Raw genomic sequence first — 24,639 nt, 5'->3', positions numbered from 1 at the left:
GGAATGAAGAAACAAGAGGACTGTGGGAGGGCAGAACGAACTTGAAAAATGTCGTCTGTCATTATTATCACAAACACAATCATCTGTGATTATTCTATAATTATCAACACTCACAAATACAAGCTAATTGGCTAGCTTAACTGATAGGATGCAAACTAAAACAGGAGTAATTAATGCATATGTTACAACGTAAAACTCACTTGACTTTGGAAGACTTGAAGGAATTTTGAAAGCCAGTCTGCAAGCAGATCTTTTTTTTAAGTAACTAGGTGAATTATCTGTTTGCTTCTTCTTTCTTCTGCTAAACCATAATACACTAACTACCAAATAGGCACGATAATATATAACAGCTTTTTAAAATGATTTATAGACAATCCCACTCTTCTGCTTTAAAAACATTTTATTTCAAATTTTAGCTAAGCAAGATGAAATAAAATATACAGATGAAATAAAAACAATAAACAGTAATTGAAATGTACATTCTTGCTTCTTTAACTGCCTTCCCCTTCCCCATGTATGTTCTGATTTTAATCCATTCAGTCTTGATGATTGATATCAAGGAATAAAGCTGCATGGTCTCTGTGTGAGATCATGTCATAGTTCTAAATGCAGAGTTTGCATACATTCTAGACCATAAAATATCTTCTGTTTATTTATAAGGTAAGTTTTGTACGTCTACATTGATGACATACAAAGTACATTTAAGGTAATTTCTTCATAATTTGCCTTTAAGATGGGGAGTTGTAATCATTTTTGTTCACATTTGCATGTACATAAACTGTCTTAACCATGAATTTAACTTGTGGACAACTTCTCTCCTTGCCACAACTGCACAGACAATGAAAACCAGGGAATCTCAGACAGCAACTTGAGGTATTTAACTTTCCCTGGTATGTTCCCCAAGATTCTATGAGAAAAGTTAATTTTAAAAAGTATTCAGAATATTCTGTATCTATATATTTTCTTATTTTTTCTAATCTATTTTCTATTTCTTTTCCACTGTCTCCTCATCTAATCTCTTACTCATCATGTTCCTGAACTCATCATTATCAGCATTATTCATCCCTCTTCTGCTGTTCCTACTTTTATCACTAAACATTTCTAAGAATCATGTTGCAGGTTTATGTTTCCTTTATGTTTGTCATCTCCCCAGATGACCAGATATTACATTTCAGTTGCCAGCAACTCTTGGTAAGTTATCATCACAAAAGCCTTTACCCTTTTGTATCAAATTGCTGTAGTGGCATTACCTACCTCTAGTTTCATTCTTCCCTACAACTCTTCTCTAACAACGTATATTCCTTTAGGCTCCATTTTTACAGACTACTACCATACAACATATAGAGAAGCAAAAGCTATTAATATTTACAGATAGACTTAATATAATAGCTCAAGATGACTAAGTAAAAAATAGCATTAAAAAGTATCTCGTACTGATGTCTCTAGTGTGAATGCTACTTGGCAAACTGCTTAATACTCTCTGGATGCTTATTTCTTTACCTGCATGATTGCTATATTTTGTCAAACTTAATAATTTAATATTAATGATGATTTAACAAAAACTTTTCAGAATTTGGTTATAAACTGCTGTTACAACCCTTTCACTGCTTAAGGCTTTAATGTTTTAAGTCAATTTTAGTGCAATACCACGCATAGGTATACAGTAACACAAGTAATTTCTTAAAAATAAATTCATGAATTGGCCTTACTTATCTGAAGACAGGGACAGTGTGACAACAACGGTCAGAGGGAATACCCAAGACATGGTGAGGCATGCCAGGGCCTCACCATACCCCTCTGTAAGACAAGGCTGTGTATATCCACACAAAATATTTAGCTAACTTGCAAATCTGGCAACACACCTCCCTTAATTTCTCCAGAGAAACTGGTGAATGACCTATCTTGGAGCCAAACCACTGTCTTTGAACAAAGTCATATTCAGCTTTAGTTAATGTCAATGCCCCAAATTCTTATTTCCCATCTAAGCAAACACAAAAAACCATTAATTTCTCCAGAGAATGAAAAATATAAAGCACAAGGCTGTATCTTGAGAAAGCTGGCACAGTTTTACTGAACTGAAAGTTTTCTGATGCTGACAGTACTTAACTAGTTTTTAGGAAGTTAACCAAGGTATTACAGAAAGTGCTGTCTAAAAGTCTTCAAAGATGTTCAACAGAAAATTGAACATAAATTTTAACAAACCAGAGTTACAAAAAAAGTTAATATGAAAGAAGTTATGAACAGTTAAATTATGAACAGTTAAAAAATCCTTCCTTTAATCCTTGATTAGTTATGTAATGGTTGTTATCTCTGATTTTTTCTGTTGCTATTTCAAACATTCATCTTTATCTATTCAGCTAGGATATTCACAAAAGGTCTCCTGAATTTACTTTGCTGTTTGCTCATCTCTTGCTTCTTTGAGAAGGAATATTCAATCTGAGTCTGATTTAATAAAAATATGATCACCTTTTCTTGCTTATTCTCACATGTCACCTTGAATGCTTTTGAGCTTCCTGTTTTGACCTTCATCCAATTAAAATTTCAGTTTTGGTTTTCAGTTTTAGGGGTTTCCACAACTCTGCATTGACCAAAAAAATGTTGCTTAACTTTTTATAATTATGCTACGCAAGCACCATATTCCTCCAGAAATCCTGGCAGGTTTCTGGCCAGTAAATGCTCTAGGATCAAACTGAACTTGTGTTCATGTCCAAATTTGGAATAGCACAGAGCTATCTGTGTCACTGGTACAGATCTACGAAATAGAAATCACACTCATGTTAGGTAGCAGAAACACTGTCCTACTTCCTTCTCAATTAACTCATTGATAGTGATGACGCTAACCAACACTTCTACAATGTATTATCAGTCAAAAATTCTTTGTTATTCTTAGAGTAAACAGGATTTCTATGAGGCATCAGATCAAAGGACTGAACACCAGGCAAACTTAACTTTCAAGTTAAGATATGTTTATGCCAGCAGAGTTGAGACTCTTTAGGGGCTACTTCAGTACAAACTGCTTTTCATTTCAGGGCTGAGTGGATCTGGGGAATGTGCTGGTGAAGAATGTCAGACGTAAACTTTACTAAACATAATAGTTCACAGCTAATTAAGAATATAACCATTTTTACTGCTCATTGCTAGTGACCATGATCTACCTTTTTGCCATTCTATTTGGCACGGCAGGCAAGGATCATTCCCCACTTCCAATATAACTCATAAAAAGACACTTGCTAATTCCTGCCAGTGACGAAGACAGAAGGCATCTTTGCTTCTAATTGTTCACAGAGACCAACCATAACCTGAACTAACCACAGGAGAATTTTACACAAAACATAAAAAATTAAGGGATATTTTATGCTCTAAACAAATTTATGATGAAACTACCACTTCAAAAAGCTAGTAATTAAAAATTTACCTAGAGTGGTTTAACTAGGATTATGTATTGTTCTCAATTGTCTTTAGAGAGCAAATAGTAAATTTTTTTGTGATCTTATAAATGTAATAAAATCCTTTTATGATGCCTAAATTAAAATTGTAATGGAAGACACTATTGTAATCAAATTGTAGGACATCTCATAAGACATCTCAGGCATACTCAGGCATACTGAGTAGACTAAAGGTCTTCCTACCTGTCATTCTTCCTCTGACAAGTCAAATTACAGCTGTTGGACCATGGCTGCGTAAGAGGTCCAAGATGTTCTTAGTTTGTCTTACTGACCAGTATGAACACTTGGTTCCCTAAGCAGAACTAAAGATGCCAATCTAATATCCATTCAGGGACATGTCAAGAAACATATAGGGAAAGGCTATAGTATGCTTTTTTGCCATGGCCATTCTATCACCAGTCCTTGGTGTTGCATAATTACGGCTATCAGCATCCCTGATACAGCAGTCTTACAATATCACAGCTTAATGGAAACAAGCAATCCTGATGACACATACAGATTAGCTAGAATTTGATTCCCTTCAGTGCATTGATGAACCAATAGAGACAAGTAAGCAACCATAATTTCTGAGTAGTAAATTACTCTCCTATACAGGCTAGTGCTTCAGGACTGGGAAAAGGTTATGGAACATCCTTTCCAATGAGAGTCTGACTCTGAAGAAGTCTCTAAAGAACAACCTCTGCAAAACAGCTTAAAAGATAAACAAGGCTATTGATACTTACACAGTGTTTTGTATTAGCACTCTTGGAAAATAGCAGGGACGGAAAGTGGCAGTCCTGAAGCTGAAGACATCTTTGTGTGGCATTGACCTTTGTACCTTAAAGTTGCCTTTCCATTTTATTTTTGTTTCCTTTCAGATTGACTTCTGCTTGGTGAGGTGCAGAAGGAAAGGCATAAATGCTAGTTAGAGCTCGGCTGCTCCATGAGACCCAAGGGGGACCTTGGAATCAAGAAATCAGTCTTGCATTTTTTTACCAGTTGGAGCCAAAAGGACTTGTAGGCAAGGAAAATAGGTGCAAAAGTTAGGGTCTAAGTGCTGACAAATCAGCAAAATGACAAAGTTGCTATCAGTGCAGCTGACCTAAGAAACACTCAACCAGCCGTGCTTTTTATTAAGCCCCTAAACAAATGAGATCAATAAAGAACCTGCACAGACTTCATTGTATGGAACACTGGGGAATGTTTTCTAGATTAAACATGTAAAAAAATGGCAGAAATAATTATTCTACTTTTAAATAGGCTTTCAATTTAATCCCCATCTTTTAAATAAAAGCTTTAGCAACAATAAGAATTGGAAGGAATTTCCTACTAGCCTAGGAATAATTGTAACTTTAAATAGTCACCAAAGGCTGCAACTCAGAGGTTTCATAAGCCCCTTCTCCCATTCTGAACACCTCACTGTTTACTTATCTTGAGCCATATCTACAGTCTTCCTCTATATGCAGGCAGTCAGCACCTTTCTAGAACACTACCATCCCTAGCTTAACTACCGTATCCTGTATCCCTTCAATGTGTTTCTATCTCAGATTTATGCAAAAGCTTTTGAAATAACACTTTTAGGCCCACTGCACTAACTGTCTCAGTAATTTTTAATTTTTATAGTTGACTACATCACAGTCACTGTCAAGTATTGTATTTTCAATTTAAATTATCTCAATCACTTCTTTTAGTCCACATTTCTAGTATTGAATTACTTTTGGAGACTTACCCTTAGTTTGTGAACTTCCTGTGACTGTATAGTGCTGAAAGAATGCAATTCTACTTAATGGCACACGAAGACTACACTTATGATGTTACTACACTATGAATATAGGATCCAGTTGAGTGTATTTGCTATTTAACTTTCCTATTCAAACTACACTATTTATCTATCTTAAAATCTATTCAAGGAAACCATTACTTAAGATGTTATTTCTATTGTACAATTAAATCAATTAAAAAAATCAAATAGTTCTTCCTTAAAATTGTAAACAAATCACCAAAAACATAAATATCTGTTTCTACTTAAAAAAAAACAACCCAGGAATATTATGTCAGATTTTGCATTACTACAAATTTACAAGTCCAAATCTGTTTGATTTCCTACAGAACTTGTATTGCTTTCCTAGAGATTTTCTCTAAGTTGTAAAGGACACTTTTAAATGTAAAAAATTATTTAATGTTAAGACTCTAAGAGCCATCAACAACAAGAAAAACAAGACTTCTTTCTCCATTTTGATAACGCAATTATCTGACTCAGTAAAACTTGCAGTTTGTAGTCCATCTGTAGTAGACATTTTAATGCAAAGTTAAAACAATAAGCCACCAAGATACACACGTGTTTCAGATGTCTTCATGCAGCAATAGAAAAAAAAGTCCCTGTTTTCGATTCTTTTCATGCAACCTTTGGAGACTGACATTGAAATCTGAACCTGCGCTGTTTAAAAATATAATCCAGGTGGAGCAGTAACAAAATGCAGTCCAAGTGTTCTGTATATTGTTTTTTCTGACAAATAATATCTGGATACCCAATTTGATTAACCAATCTCTTCTCAACTCTTTTTCTTTATGACACTTTATTGAAAATTTCTCAGAAGTTTTATTATAAACTATGGTTCTTTATTGGCAGCTATCAGCAATAAGCACTACATTCTTTACTTGGTGTTTTATTCAGTCGTATCCAAAGTCAACCAAATTGTGCAAAAGCTTTTTTCCCTCAAATTTAACTGTTCAATGCTTCAGTCTGGCACTACCGAACATGGATGTATTCACAGGGGTCAGCTGTCAGTATTCTGACAGTATCTTTCCAGATACTTCATTTAAGCTGCTGTAATCCAAATCTTTTCTGTCTGATAAACAGAACAGAAATAAATGATGGCTTATTTTTTATTTCATAGTATAAGTAAAAAATTTTGTATGCATTCATGCATCTTTTGGTGATCATTAGTAATCTCCTATACATTTCCATAAATATTTAATTTCACGCAGAGCAAACTACACTCCCTGAACAGGTAGTAAAATATTCAGACTTTATTTTATGCAATACATGAATTTTCTGTATTGTATAAGCAAGATATTGTACTGTACTTCATTTTCCTCAGAAGTTATTTATGAAGACGGTGAGGCTGTTTTAAATTTTAGGGTGGCAATATTTGTCATGAGCCTTCCCATAAAAACCTTGAGGGGTCTAAATAATGGCCTCTGGAGATTTCAATCTTTTTTTCTCTGCTACAGTTTAAAACTGCAGATTTTTATTCTAAGGAAGTATCTCACAGGGCCTCTCAGAAATTGAATATGAAAATCCACCCTCCCAGAAAAAAAAATAAATCAGTGTTTAAAGCTTTTATTTGGAATTGCAGGAAGCTGTAATAGAAAAATCAAGCTGAACATCTGCTATTTCACATCCCTCTGCCTGGATTAAAAAAGTAGGATACAAGTACTAATGTCGGTGCAACACATTCACCAACAGAAAATTGAATTTTAGCAGTAACTTATCTTTTGATGAAGACAATGTTACCATGAAGTATGATTTGTGATCCTTAGATGAAGGCAAACCTTTTGTTTAAGGGTTAAATTTTTTCAGAAAATAGCCTAGAAAAAAAAATCCACGTTAAACATGATCATCCTCTCACATCCAAAATTAATCTGAACCTTTGGATTTAGCTTAGCACTGATACAGTTTAACTTCTTGTGCAACAAACTAATATATTCATTATACATTCATTAAAATTCTCAAGATACATGGATTTACTGAAGTGAATATATTGCCCTATACTTCACGTATTTGACCCAACCTAGATATATGACATAATGAATACTTGGATCTAACTATGATAGCCAACCTACAAAGTAATTAATCATCAATAGACAAGGCATCTCAAAAATTTCACTGCTGACATCCTGAAAATAGGACAGGATGTCTGCAAGACAGACATTAAGAAGATATAAAACAGTTTGGAAATTTGTAGAAATATAAAGAAAACTGAAACACACAGCTTACAATGTTTTTATGTGACAAGCAGTTCCAAATAAACACAGGAAAAAAAGAACATCAGGAAGAGTTATTTCAGACTCATTGTTCTAAATGATGTAAAATGAGCTACAATTTATTTTTGTGGCAAAGTACTGTACTCAAGTTTGATACCAGAATATATATCCTCTTTTTGAAAAATTCAACAGATTTCTAACACTCTCCACTACTATTAACATGTTAGTTAAAAATGGTTTCATTTTTAATTATCTATGCTGACAGGAGGAAAAGACGCTATTTCCTACTTAGCATCAAGTGTAATAGTGAGGGAAAAATTGGAAAAACTATAAAAATAATCCTACTAGACTTCAGTAGAGAATAGATCTCACACAGGAGCATCCCTCATAATCCCAGGACTCTCAAGCGAGGTCTTGGAAACTTTCCAAAGTTAGCTACTAATTTTGATCTCCTTAATGTGGGCAGCATCCTATGTCCTAGTTTAGCAGAGCAGAAAAATTCTTTTCTAATGAGAAAACATAACATGCAAAGACAAAAGACTCAATACAGTGAAGCACACAAAGGAAATCCATGCCATTTAATTTTATTGTGCTGTGTTGGTTGCCTCCTTAATGTGAGTTTGTAGCCGATAAACAGTGAGCATTTTTAGATGTATTATTTACGTCAGTTCTTCAGGCGAAAGCAGGGCATGTTTGGAGCAGCAAAGCTCACTTTTACACTGTTCAAAGACCTGCCTATCTGAAAAAGAATGAAACTTGTTTGGCTACAAACTTTTTGTTTTACGACTTACACAGTACACTCAGTGGGAGGCTAGGACTTCATTTCGGATCTTAGAGGATGCAAGCTAAAGCCCTCAAGGACAAGATGTAACATAAAGTCTTTGTGAAGGGTACAACCAGCACAAATTCTTAAAGTGCACATGACAAATTCAAATCTTCTAGCACCCAGCATTTTGTTACTAAAAAGAAGTCTTAGTCCCCATTCTGCAGATAAACCTTTGAAATTAATAAAGTTTTACTGATGGAGACAACCAAAAAGAAAAACTCAGCGATGCGAACTGTGTCCTGCTTAAGCCTGAGTGCAGTCTTAACTCGGAAGTCCATCACTGTCAACTTTAGTTATTTAACCACGGATCACTTGGTGGATACATAGCGTATGAAATGGCAATGAAACAGACTCAGATGGGAACTGGAGAGGCTGCTGGGGAGAAAATGCAGAGAAAAATCAGGAAGGTGTGCTATAAAACTACTACCAATGACAGGAATAAAAAAATTTCTTCATACGTAGTATGAAGATACATGGCATAGATATATGGCTTTGCTTTGTATTTGTAGCCAAAACAGTGCTGATAACACACCCGTGTTTTGGCTATTGCTGAACAGTACTTCCTTCCTTCAAATGCTTCCTTTTCTCCTTCACATAAGCTGGGGCTAGGGCTTGAGGCTGGGAGCTGGTAGAGTCAAGACAGGTGATCCATACCACAGCACTCAGCAACAGATCCTCAGGGAGGTGCAAAGGAAGGGTGGATTTCTGTGATTATGATATTTCTCTGTGCAAGCAACATGTGCTTAGGTTCTGCTTCCCTGGAAGTGGTTGGACAACTGCTGATGAGAAAAGCAAATAAAGTCCTCTTTTTGCTCTGCTTGCACACAGAGCTTTTACTTTCCCTATTAAACTGTCTTGATCCACAAGTGTTCTCATCTTCTTCTATTTCCCATCCAAACCTGCAAGAGAGAGGACTGAGTGAGGGGCTGGGTGGGTGTTCAGCTGCTGGCTGGGCACCCCATCACAGCCCTTAAGGTAGAGAGCAGATATTACTAAGTAAGTGTTTAATTATTCTTTCAAAGACTGTATCTTGTCAGGAATAAAGAGACATATATAAATAATTTTATTTTAAAAATCCAGGAAAAATCTTTTGGGAATACAGTAATTACCTCTGCTCTCCCAGAGTATATCTGTTTTAACTTCAGTTTTCAGTGCAGCAAAAGAAATGTATGTTACCATGAGTAATTATGCTTACAGACAGCTAGTGTTAAGTGTGAATCCATTTAACCCACTTGACAAAGACTATTTGCCAAATGTTCAAATAAAATTACTTATTCCAAAGTGATTTGCAACAGTTAGCCACCAAACAACTCATATCTTAAAACTTGAAATCTATTACCTAAACTAGAGCCTCTTAAGCACTTCTGATAGTATTTTTAGTTTCAGATTATACTTTGTTTTTGAGCATACTAATTTATGCATACTTAACATTTCACAGATATCTTTCAAATGTAGGCAACAGCTTTGTGAAAGCATGTATCATCATTTATAGCACAATCAATTAAAAACTAGTTTACCTGCCAAATGCAACTAAATCAATAATTCAGACTGTTCCATATTACCACAATCAATGCAGCACCTTTTAATGCAGCTGAGAAAAACACTACTACATAAAATTATGATCTTTCAAATCAGAGATGATTTGTGGTTTGCACCAGGCATATACTTACATATTTATATACCTACATATTTATATACAACAGAAAATTTTTGCATCTGGGTAAGATGGTCATGCAAGAAAACAAAAACCCTCCAATATTTGAGTTTTTCATCATTTTCATCCCTTAAAACACCCCATGATTCCTAGTGCTCCAGATGAAGTACCTACGCTGTACTTAGTACTCTCAAATTAAAAATTGCCTGGAAAATGTGACATGCTTAGTTTTGCATTAATTCAAAATCAAATTTGAATTAGGATACCTATTGGCCTTATCTCACAGTCCCTGGTCTGCTAGTGTTCTAGCCTCACCATAGCATGTTATTTTTCTCACACAAATCTCTAAAACCTTTTTCTCCCACTGTAACCTCACTGAACTATCTAACCACTGGTCTCCATAGTACCTATTTCAGAGACAGTGAGTAAAGTATACACTATTTATTTCTAATTTTGTTAAGTAAATTCAGGTCATCATATGCTTCTCCATACACACAATATTTTTGAGCGCTTAATTTTTGTTTTACTTCATTTGATCTTCACCATTCTAGCTGGTTGTTCTCTCCCACTGAATAATTACTGAAAGTAAACTGCATGCCCTTGAGGCAGGGATTATTGAGTTCACCTACACTGAAAAAGCACCTAACACTTCTGAAGTTCTCTGAAACAAATAAAGATGCTAGAATACTCTACCACCTAAAGCTTTCATTGTCAATGCTGCAAATTACTTCTACATAAAAGCTACTAAACAAAATGTTGCTTACAAAGCAAATGTTTAGTATGAACTTAGCAATATTTAAAACAAATGGTATTGCAGTTTTTATGGGGAGCTCTTATGGTTTTTATGCTCTTAGACACCATCACTGTGTATTTAGTGTTACTGTACACTATACACTGGTACACTTCTATATTTAACATCATTCCTGTCCTTCCAGTATGTGATGTTCTTCCTTCCAATTTTTCACTAATGAAAGCAATCTCATGTACCTCAAGAAGTAATATAATAGGCTGCAAATAATCTGTGATGATGGCTACTGCTTAGACAGAGAGCAGTCTTTTCCAAAACAACTCTACCACAAAAAAGAATATGAAATGGTTTTTATATGCTTTGTAAGGGCTGTTTAATGCTGTATGATGAAACTCCTCCTCATGGCAACAATGAGTCAAGCAAAAAAATGAGCCTTCAAGTACTGGCATGCCTTTTGCTTTCATTTATGTAATTATTGGTACCGATATATTCGGCATAATTATAATATGCCATTATTGCTAGAGCAATACTCTATGGCAACTCTGCAGCATAGAAGTAAGTTTGCTGTATAGCTTTTGCTCATTTATCAATGTGTTTACTGCAATGGACCATACTTCCAAAATTTTTTATTCCTAAGAAAAAAAAAATCAGGGCAAACACTCTCATTGCCTGACAGAATACGTGAGTACAGCATGCTAATATGAAATGTAATTATTAATGAGGCAGTGAAATACGTTAAGCTATGCTAGTCTACCCAACCTGGAGTATGGTGTTCAGCTTTGGGGTCCCCAGCATAAGAAGGACATGGATCTGCTGGAGCAATTCCAGAGAAGGGTCACTTAAGATGATCATAAGGCTGGAGCACCTCTCCTTTAAAGACAGGCTGAGAGTTCAACCCAGAGAAGACAATGTTCCAGGAGACCTTATAGCACCTAATGAGGGTCTACAAGAAAGAGGGAGAGGCACATTTTACAAGTGCATGTAGTGATAGGACAAGGGGGGAACAGCTTTAAATTGAAAGAGGGTAGATTAAGATTAGATATTTGGCAGAAACTGTTTACTGTGGGGGTAGTGAGGCACTGGAACAGGTTGCCCAGAGAAGCTGTGGCTGCCCCATCCCTGGAAGCGTTCAAGGCCAGGTTGGATGGGGTTCTGAGCAACATGGTCTATCGGAAGGTGCCACAGCCCATGGCAAAGGGTTTGGAAATATATGATCTTTAAGGTCTCTTCCAAGCCCAAGCATTCTATGATTCTATGATGATCCACAGAACACAGTCTCTTTTTCAGAGCGTATTTTTAATTTTTAGAAATTCAGACGTGACATTAAAAATTTTCTACAGTGATAAAATTAAAATGCCACTGGACTTTTAGGTCATTTAAGTTCTCTAAAATACGGCTGGACAATTTTTCTGCTAACAGATGATAAAAATATAATTACTTCTGTCATTTTGATTCAGTTTTAAAAATACTTGTAGAGAGTAGTTAATTCTGTAGTTAACATGCTTATGATGTACTGTCAGGTCCACTCTGGCCAAATTTAGTACAAAAGCAAGGAGCCAAACACAAGAGTAAAAAACTGTCTTCCCTAGAATCAACAGAGGACTAAATTCAATCTTAGAGTACATTTTCAGATTTTGGTTATCCAATGTCATCAGCATGCAGGTCACCCAGGCAGAACTACTAGGTAGGATGTTCCTTTTCATTGTTCTTGCATTACTGAGAGGAAATTAAAATGTGGCCCCCTTTGCCTCCACCTCAAATTAGATATATTAGTTTCTTAGGTCAGAACAACTAATAATTTAAGTATGGATTATTACATTGTCTCAGTCTGATGAGACTGGAATGTTTGCCAAAGGGGATGAGTTATGAGATAGACCAAACTCCTCTCTCTCAGCAATTGTAAATTCAAAATTAAGGGGCTTTAATCGAGGAAGTGTGGAAAAAACCAGAAGAAATAACAACCCTTTATTAAAAGATATATGTATGTTGGCAAGAACAGTAACAGAACACACAAAAAAAACTAGACAATAGTCCTGTACCCAAAAGTCCCCTTCAAACAAAAGAAAAAGTCTGAATACTTCTCTGTCTTTAGCGCAGTCCTAATCGTGGCCTGCAGGGGGCGCTGTTGGGTCACTGGAGGTGCAGGGCCTGCAGTTCCCTGTGTTGACCTGCAGGGGGCGCTGTCGGGCTCTGGCGGTCACCGCGGGGAGGGGTCTGGGGGGGGGTCTCGGGTCGCGGGAGAAGCCGAAAAGAAAATGGGGACCCTTCCCCCAGTGGAAGAAAGGGGGAAAGGAAAGCAGTCCACCCCCAACGGAACTCACTGTCGGAACTCACTGTCGTTCCCAGATGATGGTGTCTCAAGGCTCCTCTTCTCTCTCCCTCAGTGGGCACAGAGCTCTCCAACGAAAACACAGTAGGTCCCGGCTGGAGTCACGAGGCAGTGTGCAAAGCCAGCCAAGACCAGTGATTGGCTTCACCAGGACGAGAAGCCAGAAAAGCCCGGCTTCCAGGCTTTTTTCTTCAAAGAATGCCCGCACACAAACTCTGTATCCGTTCAAGAGAGAGAACTCAGCAGTCTGCCCCTCTCCCCTCCAAGCGGAGCCAGCCACCCCCTCCCAAAACTCCTCCCTTCTCCCCCCAGTTTCTGATGGGGCATCAGCTAGGAATGCGGTCCAGCCAGCTAGACCCTTTGTAAGGCTAATTGACCCCTTCCCCCTTTCCATTCAAACTCCTTCTTTCCTACAGTGGGGGGGGCAGGGGGAAAAAAAATTCCACTCTTAAATTTACAACCTGTAACATACATACATTAAATACGTAAGGCTACAAGAGCTCAAAAGCAGATACAAAAGTCCATCTTCAAAATTTATGGAGATAAAAGCTGGATCAGTTTTTATATTCACACTAGGAAGTCAGGGTATCAATACATGGTGATTATGCTCTAGCCCTCAACTTAATGCTATCTGCAGCAAATCAGTTCTTGATAATGTCTCAGACATTTCCACCTAGAGTAATTACATTTTTATAGCCATCATAAGAAACATCCATCAAGTGAAAATGATTTGCTGGTAGGAAACAGTATGACTGCAAACAACCAAAAGTCTAACACAAGAACATTTTCCAGCAGGATTGTTAGACTATGGAACAAACTAATAGTTAGCAAAAATCATAAGTATAAAGCCATGTTTTCATGTTATACATCATTTGATCTATCAGCTAACATTTTTTTACCTGCAATCACACAGTTTCAACTACACTCTTATGCTGGCTACAGTAAACTAGTGAACCCAGCATGACCTGACATGGCACAAGAAAACAACAGAGAAGTATTTAGTTTTAGTCTTTTTTCCTCTCTGAATCAGGGCACTGTGTAGTCAGATGAGACAAGAGAAGTAGACAGTTCTGGTCAGAACTGTATGTGGATGCCTTTTCACTCACATGAAACCACCAACTATGTTGCCTACTCACACTATCATTTAAACTAAAAAGGTAATCAGATACTGGCATATTTTGGCACTGCCAAATGGTTCTGTCTATGTCAGTATTTTTAACAAAGAACTGCAAATTGCCCAGAACATAATTCATAAAACTAAGTTGCAATAGCATATCACTGACATGGTGAGTCATATACATTTCCTTGATGTTCACATTTGGCAAAAGCAAAACATAATCCCTGAAAAGTTCTGATTCAATCACAAATGCACTGCGTCCATCCACAATTATGACAGGCTGGTGCTGTTCAGAGAGTCACTACTAGGAACCCTACAGACGGACACATAATTCATACCTTCTTTTATTTGTTTTGTTATTTGTTACGCCAAAAATCTAGTTTCATTTGTAAGCTTTCCAAAAGGACTATCCCATAAACTAGCAGGTACCTTGAACTTCTAGTGATCTTCTAGAAGAATGTCTCATAAAAGGTGCATCTCGCACTAACAGGCTCTAAATCAGGAAAGGTGAGCTATTGGTATTGATAAAAAGTTTGCACTCAGCACAATTTTCTGGTGAAACAAAAATTTAAACAGAGCACTGGGTTTTTCTGAGTAAATTTGACACTAACCACAAAAAATTTCATAAATACAAAGAATTTAAACATTATTGCTCTACACTAAGTTAGGGAGGTGGGTCCTTAGAACAACTCCTTAGATCAGAGATAAAAAATGGAGGAAGTTCTTTGGCAAATGATGGAAATGGCAGCACTTTGTTTTCTACTAATACGTCTTATCTTACTTCTTTCTTAAAAGTAAAAACACAGAGCCAAATGAATAAAAGGTGCTCTCCATCTTGTGTGTTTCAGGTATACTCACAAGTCCTGATCTCTTACTTCAACATTCAAATACATATGAGTTGACAGTCACCACTCTGTCTCTGTTTTCCACTTAGATTGCACTTGTGTCATAGTCTCCTGAGAGTCTGATCTGTTTCCCCCCATTCCCTTTTCTTCTCTCTAATCCAGATTCAAAACAAAGAACAGGAGGAGCAGGGAAGGTATGTGCATTTGCACTCCAACTCCACTACCTTTTGTTCTTTCAACCTCCATCTGCAACCCTATCCAACATAGTGGGAGCATGACAAGAGACAACTGCAAAAAACCCCCTGTATTTACTTTCTTAGGAATTGTGATGCCTGGTTTGTCAATCACCTTCCAGGCAGCTCTGTCTGTGCCGGGTTTCCTCCCTCTGCACACATAAAGGACCCCTTACAGACTACTATCTGAGACACAAAGGAGAGCAGAAGGTGACATGAGCTACGTTTGGGCCATAGTTCACTAGCTGAGGGGTCTTGCTGCAGAGTTTTCAATACCTATGTTACTAAAATGTACCTTTTCAGTTCATGTTCCATACATCATGTATATGGCTAGGAAAATACTGGCAAGCTTTTTTAGAGTAACCACCTTGAGGTATAAGAATTATTTTCTTCCACTGTGCTCAAAATCGCACTTTCTGTCTGTTTTTCCTGAAGAATTGCTTGAAAAATTGAGCTCTCCCCACAATAAAAGATGACAAGAACCACGCTGCATGCAAAAAAAAAGCAAGTCTGTTGCCATAGAACATTCACACCCATATTTGAAAAACAACAGAAGTCAAGTGGAAAAACTCCCTGTATTTTAAAGTACTAATAAGAAATTGAAGATAAGATGCTGAGGAAACACATGCAAGTTCAAAAAAGCAGCTCCAGTGTCCAAAGTCTTTTGATACAGTACCATGTACAAAAGGGCAAAAAGGCAAACTGCTGTCAAGAACATAGGTAGAATATTAGGTAGAGACATTTAAGACAGATAAACTGATACTCTGAATCTGATCTAACCAGGTCACTGGATTTGTTGAGATTCAAAATGCTGAACAAAATCTGTGCTAAAAGCAAGAGAAAAACCTATCTTTGTAGCTGAAATTGATGAAATAGTAGTATAGATAAAGAGAAACAGAGAATACAGATAATGTGCTGCTACAGACAAATTTCTGTAAGATGTTACACTACTACTACCACTTACAGGTTTTACAGAAATTTGATCTAGAGAAAATGGAGAGAACAACTGAGAGGCCATCTCTGCACTCTGGTTAAGCAACTACCTTCTAATCCATCTCTCCATTATAAAGTAAGATTATAGTTTACTAATAGTGGCTCAAGTTAAGCCCAGAAGATCCTCATAACATTCTGTTACCCACTGTGGTGGGTCACATACTGTACTTTTCAGCATATACCCCAAAAATCCAGTACTGCTCGCACATTTGCATTAAAACAGTTTCCCTGCACTAGTCAATGCTACATTTATACTTAAACTAAAGGGAATTGGGTTACTTTCAGAACAAAAGGAATCCAAAAGACAGACATCCACACAGTGGTTAATACCATTATAAATATGGATATATTCCATAGATTAAGAGATTTAAATCCAGAAAGATTAATCTAATAGTAATTCTAATGCGTTATTTATAACCTCCTAACACAGCTTACTTTTAGAAACCAGATTGGTCTGTTGTGCTGTGCTGCAGATGGAAACAGCAGCATATTGCCACAGCAACTACAAAAATGGTGTTCAGCCTTTCAGTTTAGTAGTTCCTTGATGAAGAGAATTGATCATCTAGAAGAAATCTCTTTCTACTCAGCATTTTTTCTAAGGCATAAGTCTCAATTTCAGTTTGCTAATATACTAAAACCAGTATTACTCTTTACTGTAACATAATTAACATGCTCACTTCAACTGGATTTTGGACCCAGCTCAAAAGAAGCACTACTTAATAGTACAAGATGTGTCATTATGCAGCCAAGAGGAACCACCAGGTCTGTCTGTAGGTACTCTTTAAACAACCTCTTCATGTATCTTTTCCTACAACCTTGTCTATCTTGTAGAAAGTTAGATGGAGCACCAAACCCAATTAACAGCTGGAAAAAATGCAAATAATATAAACCATACACATTTGTCCATATGCAATGCTACATTTTTCTCTTTACTATTCTAGAATCCTATTTTCTAATGTTGTCAATAAAACAAACAAGTAATTCTCTAAACCACTGATAAGTGTCTTTGGTATGCACCAGACTTTAAGAATAAAAGAAAATTAATCTGACAGAAGAACGGCAGCTTCTATCTAGGACATGCTCTTCTGGATGTGCCAGTGCTGGCTGGTCTGCTACAGTGGGGTTGGTTTCTACAGATTTTTGCCCTGTGAATGGTACCTTTTCCTTTTGCAAAGTTCAAGTACAGGATTTCATACATTAGAGCATTTAAGAGTCTCCTATGTGTACCTGACTTCTTCAAATTTCCTAAAGATTAGCAGTTACCTGAATAAAATTTGCCACATCATCAATTGTGGCTGAAATGCATTTTTCTTCCTTCACTATGTATGAACATTTTCATGGTTTAATGAATGTTCTTTGCTCTGTTTTTTATTAATTAAATGCTTTCTATGACTTATTTTCTTAAGTAGATTGCTTGGCATGAAAATTAATATGACAAGAAAAACAGCAGAGTAAGCACACAGATGGGAGTGGCACAGTAAAATGCACAGTAAAATGCATTTCAGAGTTGCACTGCAATTCTAGCTCTCCTCTTCCTGAGACATACTAATTTTAATCTGAAAATGGAAGCTGAGATATTCTAAATTACATCTATTTTCATCTTTTAATTACACTTTTAAAAAAGTCCACGGAATTCTTTTTTCTTACTCTGTTTTTGGTTAGACATTTCTTCATTTTCTATACAGCTTTCACCAAAACATGAATTAAAATTTTTGCATTTATGGAAGAAATTGAGTATCACCTTTCTTCACTAGTTGCTTCCGCTCAGTCTCCCTTAGATAAGATCACATTCTAGTTCTCAAGCTGCTAGCTAATTATTTTCAATTTGCTTCAGAATTTCTATTAGGAGTGCACTTTAGCAAAAACTCTTAAATCCAAATCAAAACTCAAAATAGCTTTTAAAAGCCATTGAAGAGCATACAAATGAAATAAATAATGTCATTAAAAGTTGGGAGAACCATGAAATTATTTATTTCTTTGAGTGTTTATAACATCATTTGATGCTGCATATTTTTACTAATCATACAAAATTGATTAATTCAAGTAATGCAAGCTCTCCTCACTCTGTACACAAAAGAAAATGAGATATATGAAATATGAAAATGAGATCAGTTCAAATTCAACTTTTTGAGCTACAAAATATTAAGATTTTATTAACCTTTTGTCAAACTGCAGGATTTCTTTTATAAAGACTATAGGGAGAAAGCCTTGTGTAATGAATATGTTTCTTCTGACTGACAGCATTTTCAAAAATTACTAACAGTGGAAACTGGCAGATTTCTAGCATTCTCTCATAAAACAGACATACTCTTGAAAGCAAATGAAAAAAAACACAAACCAACCAACTCCACACTACACCCCCCCCAGTTCTGAATTGTATTAAATGTGAAGTATGTTTTTAGCTAAGTCATCCATAAGGGAATCCTTCTGATGTGTAATCATTTTAATTTAGCTGCTGATATAAAGGATTTGGGAACCACATGATATCAGAAAAAGCGCTGTACTGAATAAAGTCTTGGCAGTAACTAGCTTAAAAAAATTATGTGGTCACAGCTTTACAGTTGTAAGGATGCAGGTCATAACACAGAAAACTTTTGCTTTACCTAACTTATACTTTGTATGTGAAAAAGACATTCATGTGCCCAAAAGACTGCCAGCTTCTTCAGCTGTAACAGTAGGTGCTATCTGTCCTTACTTTTGTGTTATTTCCTTAATTCTGAAATGCAATGGCCATACAACAGCTCTTCAGTATTTTGCAGTACTATACATAATAATTCATTTCACTAATTTGCTACTTTAACTTTGCCATTTCCTACTAGAATCATTGATTCCTTATCAACTTCAAAAATAGTGTTTGTATGAAATCTAATCTGTTCTGTTAGCATGACATCTTTTGAATGTGTACAGTGATTTCTCAGTGACTACCTGCAGTTTCACCTAATATAGTTAAAGAAGGATAAAAAAAAATATTTTCAGATAGCATTATTTTTTCTCAAAAGCAGACGTGAGGAAAAAATGCTTAGGAGCTAGATACCATAAAAGTTAATGGGGGGTCATGGATTAGAAACATTCATAGATACATTGTCTGCTACAAAGCATGAAGAAATAGTTGTGGTTTCCTCATCCCTGGAAGTGTTCAAAGCCAGGTTACATGGGGCTTTGAGCAACCTGGTCTAGCGGAAGGTGTCCCTGTCCATGGCAGAAGGGTTGGAACCAGATGATTTTAATTTCCCTTCCAATTCAAACCATTCTATGATTCTGATTCTATGAAATAGTACAGAGCTTTAATGGTCTCATATGTTAGGAATTTTATTTTCCTGAAAAAAAAATGATTTTTTAATTTTAAGAACCAAGACCAACATTTAACATAAATCTCCATGCAAGTCACATTTAATTTATCTCAGTTTATATGTATTCAGAGAGTTTGGTACCATGAACATCAAAGAGAAATAGTCACTGAGATAATAATAATTTGTAAAAATTTAGAACTAGGGGCAAAAAATTCTGTCAAATTTATAACAATACATTATTTTCTTTTGTAAAATTCTATCTTAAATTTTCTCCTTGCTGTGTATTTGATGTTGTTCTTCTGGTAATACACAGTAACACTCATAAATATGAAAGTACTCTTGTATTTTTGTTCATGCCATTGTTGAACTTTGATTTTTGTCTGCCACAAGGTATCTTTACAACTGCAATTTAGTCTGCTCTTCACTCTACCTTTCTAATAAAAATCCCTGCTCAAATTATGGGATTGACCTAACTGCACAATACTGCAACCCACCTCCACAAACAGGTCATTGTCTTTCTCAGATGAGGGACTGCAAGTCTCATAAATTCTTATGATTTAAGTGGTCTGTGAGCTTCTAGAAAACTAAAATAATAGTTTCTAAACCTTACCTTTTATATAAAAAAAAAAGCATACAGTGTTTCTATAATTTTAGGCTAATCATCAATATTTTCTTGGAATAGCAATCAATATAGCCTTGGAACAGCAACAATCATTCTGTGGTTATTTATTAAAAACATTTTTTTTTTTTGGCAAACAGTCAACAATAGAATATGTAATTCACTTAAATGGGCTTAGTTTCTTTCTTTTGGGGTTTTTGCCCAGTAAGATACATTACCACAACTATTGATCTTTTGGTTGTAGGACTATTAGTAAAATATTACTACTTAAAGTAGGGGTGGCTGCAATATGGGGACTTCGTGTGTCCCTCTTGAGAAAAACTACACATTACCAAGAAGCAGGAAAAGCAAAAATATGTCAGTGAACACTACTGTCTTTTCTTAGCACACTAACCACCAAAGGTGGCCTGAAACAGGAAGGAGCAGATGATCCTCTCCCTCTTTTGCAAGACAGGCACAAAGTGCATAACAGCTCATGGAATTCTGCTATGTTGAGATCATTCTATAAAATCAGTACATTCTAAAAGCAGTTTATAGACAAGGAACTTATTAACATTTATTTCACTTAAATGAAGGAATATGATTACAGCACAGCCAGATATTTTGGCCTTCAGTAAAGCTATTATCACAGTGCAGCTACACTGTAGTCTAGTCTGTATAATCTAGCTTCAAGATGATCATAAATATATTAGATTACATACAGATACACTGAGACAATCCTGATACAATGTATTTATCCAGTAGCATCCTGAACAATTTTTGCTCCTTTCCAACACATGAGTTAAGGGTTAAGTAATTTACAACACAATTCATAACACAATGCAAGCAAAGTTTCTTCCTGACGAATCCCTAGCAAATTTGCAAAGCTCTCTATCCCACTGGTTATTATTAGCACCAAATTGTGTAAAAGACCTATTAAACACTAGAAGAGGTCAGGTCAGACAACACCTTTAAAGCTGAAATCTCAAATAACAGCATAAAAAGACTGCAGCTAAAAGTAATTAAACTCAAAAGTGTTGGAGTTTAAAGACTTGCAACAGGAGCTCCAGACACATCTCAGAAACCAGCAGATGTGCTTTTTTACTCAGATACAATTGCTACAGAAACCACAACTGCAATTTAACAAATGTAAGTCATGCATTTGGATATGAATCCATTACTCTTAATACCTTCTTCTTAATCCAGTTTATAATCAGTGACAGAATTAATGTGGTAAGTACAAAATCACCATGCAGTAACAATAGTTACAGCCAGAGTAAAAGCAAAGATAAGACAAACTCATGGCCAAAATTTCTCCCCTCCTTTTATCAGCAAGTCAAGAAAGATACTGCTCCTTGTAACTACATAGCCCTGTAATGCTATGTTCTAGGAACAGCTACAAGCTCAGCACTGAACTTCTGAGGCATCAGGGCTGATGCTGGTCATGCTTGCTCTGGCTGAACTCCCTCTGCCCTACCTGCTGCTTGGCTTTACTTCATTTAGCTGTGACAGCAATTTTTCTAACTGACCAGATGTCTCTGGCCATTTGTTTTACCTTTGCTATCTTTGTGTGGTGCAACCACTCACAGCAGTTGTTCCATGTATAATTAGATGGCTGCATCTGTAATACAGTGATGTAAAGAAATGCAGACCTGCTAAAGACAGTAGAGGTCTTAAGAAATGGAGACCCGGGATGCAACATGGAGGAGTACAAGGTCACATGAAAAGGGGCATTGGCTTGGCACTGGAGACTACAACAGCTCTGAGAAACTTCTCAGAGGTCTGTTAAAGAAATGCAGACTTGGCCCTGCACAGAATGGTTTCAAGGATAACCAACAGAAAAAAGTAACTGTATCTCACATGAAAGGAATTGCATACAGTAATTTGGACGTAGCACAAAGCTGAAGATCAGTAAACAGAGAGTGAAGATAAAGAAATTTGTAACCAAACACACAAAAATGACCACAAATAGATTCTGGGGTAAATAGAAAGAAACCATCAGCTGCTCTCAGCGAAGGATTTAAACATAAGAATGCCTTAAACATAAGACCAGGAGTGGTTCTCAAACTCTGAAATTAGAGTTTCCCTCTTTCACAGGTTGAAAAGCTTTATATTAATATTTAATCTTCATTTCTCTTTAAGTCACTTAAGGAAGATATAGTATTCCTCCAGGTCCTCATATTTCCCTAAGAAAGGTCTTAACTGAAACTTTGTAGATACTGCTTGCCTACTCTAGCTGTGATTTTATTTCAACTCATTCCCTTCCTGATTTACTTTGGTGCCAACACTAAATAATGCTTTTAGCCCTTCAGCAGCCAGTTGAGAAATCCATAAATAGTTTGAGGATAATTCTTGTAATGAGTATCATCACAGAAAGAGTGACTGAAATCCAAGTGCATAAATGCAAAACTAAACTCTTGAAGCATTTACAGTTTCAATACAAACATGACAATGCAAGAAAAAGAATTGTACACCAATTTATACATGAAAAAGAGACTTGCATAGATTAAGCGAACTTTGGTCAGAAATTAAGCCTTTGAAGCCTAACACCTTCACTACAAGACTGTCAGTTGCTAGAGGACATGATTACGGACATGAAAACTCAAGGCTGCAGGCTGAGATAACAGAACCTGACAGTGTGGATAAAGTATGCAGTAAATCTTACCTGTCTGTTTCTCCTAAGTTCAGATTAACACTGCGAGCACGAACACAAACTCACTTCTTGGAAACTGAGTTTCCAGGAAAGCATTAGTCACCTTTGTAAGACAAACATTGATGTTTTCAAAAAGATACAAAAGAACCGGTGAAGTGTCATTAAGAAATGACGCAAAAAAATGCCAATATCTTTTTCCCCAATGAATCAGGATCATTTCCAAGAGGATATTGCAGTTTTGAAGCTGACTATATAGCTTTCCTCTACGTAAAATGACTGTCAGGAGAAAGGAAATATAACTGGAAGAGCCACAAATGGTATTTTTGTCTGAGATCTTTCAGAAAATTAATACAAGCTTCATGCATTAACAAACAATGTAATATATAACAAGATATACCCAAAATGGAATTTTTAAAAGAAATACTTCATCTCCTAGTTATAGCAACAATAACAAGAACCATTACTAATACTGGCAATTCCTAGACTTAAGTAGTTATTGTCATACCTTAAGAATTTATATAATTATCATGCACCAACAATATAATCATACCCTAACAGAAACCTAAAAATCCCCTGTGAACACAGATGTGCACATGCACACAAAAGGCAAGCATCCCCCTCACAGGCATTAAGAGTAGTCCCTTGCAGAACAGACAGAGGAAGCTTGGGTCCCTCTGCTGTTGGATAGCTGCTCAGGTCTGCACCTACACCTCAGAATCTGCACCAGTGCAAGCCTCTGGAGACAAGTGCATTTCAGGAGCTCACAGAATTGCTCCTATTTACAATGCAAGGTGTATATACTTCAATTTAATAAAATAGTTGCAGTCTGCCACAACACAACATTTATGGCCACACTTTGGCTTTCTGAAGGACAGAAAAAAACCCCTTAGCAGATCAGTTATCTCATAACAAAATAAACTTAGAAGAGCAGCTAATGCATTTAACAAAGAAATTCCAAAGGCTGAACAGGTCTGCTTTCTTCGGCTTGCTTTCCAGAAAAACTTTAATTAAAGATAAAAATGAGATGCACAATACCTTTAATAGCATAGTAGATATTCACCTCAAATAAGTATGTCTTAAAGGAACACTTAAATGATATACTTCCAATTGTCATTTATCAAAATTCTTTCACTTCATATCCTCAGAGGTTTATGCTTTTTTCTCTTCATGAAGTTTTACTGATTGCTTAAGAATACATGGTAAGTATGTTAGAAATCATGGTTATGAAGTACCACAGATCAGCTTCCTATTGAAAGTACCACAGCAACAAAATGCACATTTTGAAAACGAAGATTGTTAGAATGCTAAAGAAAAGCAATGGCAAGCAGAACTTACAAGAAAAGGGAGGATAGTGACACCAGAGGTGAGTTGCTGCGAAATGGAGTGTGTGGCGGCAGAGGATCATCTCTATTTGAGACACGTCAGACTGTACAGAGGATGTGATTTTCTAGATTCACATATTCCTGGGAAGATATCTCAGTGATCAGAAACACAGCTGCACTATTCACACATGCTGCTTGACACAGTCTGAGAAGTAGACTCATTTAAATACTCCATGCCATGACTGCAGATTCTCACCAAGGTTAAAGAAATCAATGCAAATTCAAAATACCTTCTTCTCAAAACTACTATTCAAACCCAGATAATTTAGTTTACATACTAATTTTAATTTTTTTTTCCTTTGTAAACCGTACGCTTACTGATGAGTCTTATCAGATTTAACAACTCTATATAATTTGCTATGTAATGTAAATAACTGAAACAATGTAGCAATTGGTTAAGTAAGTTTTAACAAGAATAAGAGTTGAAAGTATTTTCTTTCTTACATATCACAAATTTGGAAATTTTGTATAACATTTTACTCTTGAAAGTAACATCTAACAAAGGTTAAAGGTCTGGAGAGACTGCAGATGATACAACTTTGCAAATACTCATACACTG

The 24,639-nt window shown here is 36.2% G+C and overlaps 1 long non-coding RNA gene across 1 annotated transcript; it reads right to left on the bottom strand.

Annotated features, from left to right (window-relative positions):
- Positions 1–7,486: 7,486 nt before the first annotated feature.
- LOC135407693 (uncharacterized) lies at positions 7,487–18,067 on the bottom strand. The gene is made up of 3 exons (XR_010426977.1): positions 12,975–18,067; positions 11,400–11,583; positions 7,487–9,137 (listed from the first exon to the last, which is right to left on the bottom strand). It is a non-coding gene; the product is annotated as an uncharacterized LOC135407693 (long non-coding RNA).
- Between the last annotated feature and the right edge of the window lie 6,572 nt (positions 18,068–24,639).

The sequence above is a fragment of the Pseudopipra pipra genome, chromosome Z (genome assembly GCF_036250125.1).
Source record: "Pseudopipra pipra isolate bDixPip1 chromosome Z, bDixPip1.hap1, whole genome shotgun sequence".
Lineage (NCBI taxonomy): Eukaryota > Metazoa > Chordata > Aves > Passeriformes > Pipridae > Pseudopipra > Pseudopipra pipra.
Note: the sequence above shows the minus strand (reverse complement) of the source record. Positions and strands in the feature narration are given on the sequence as shown.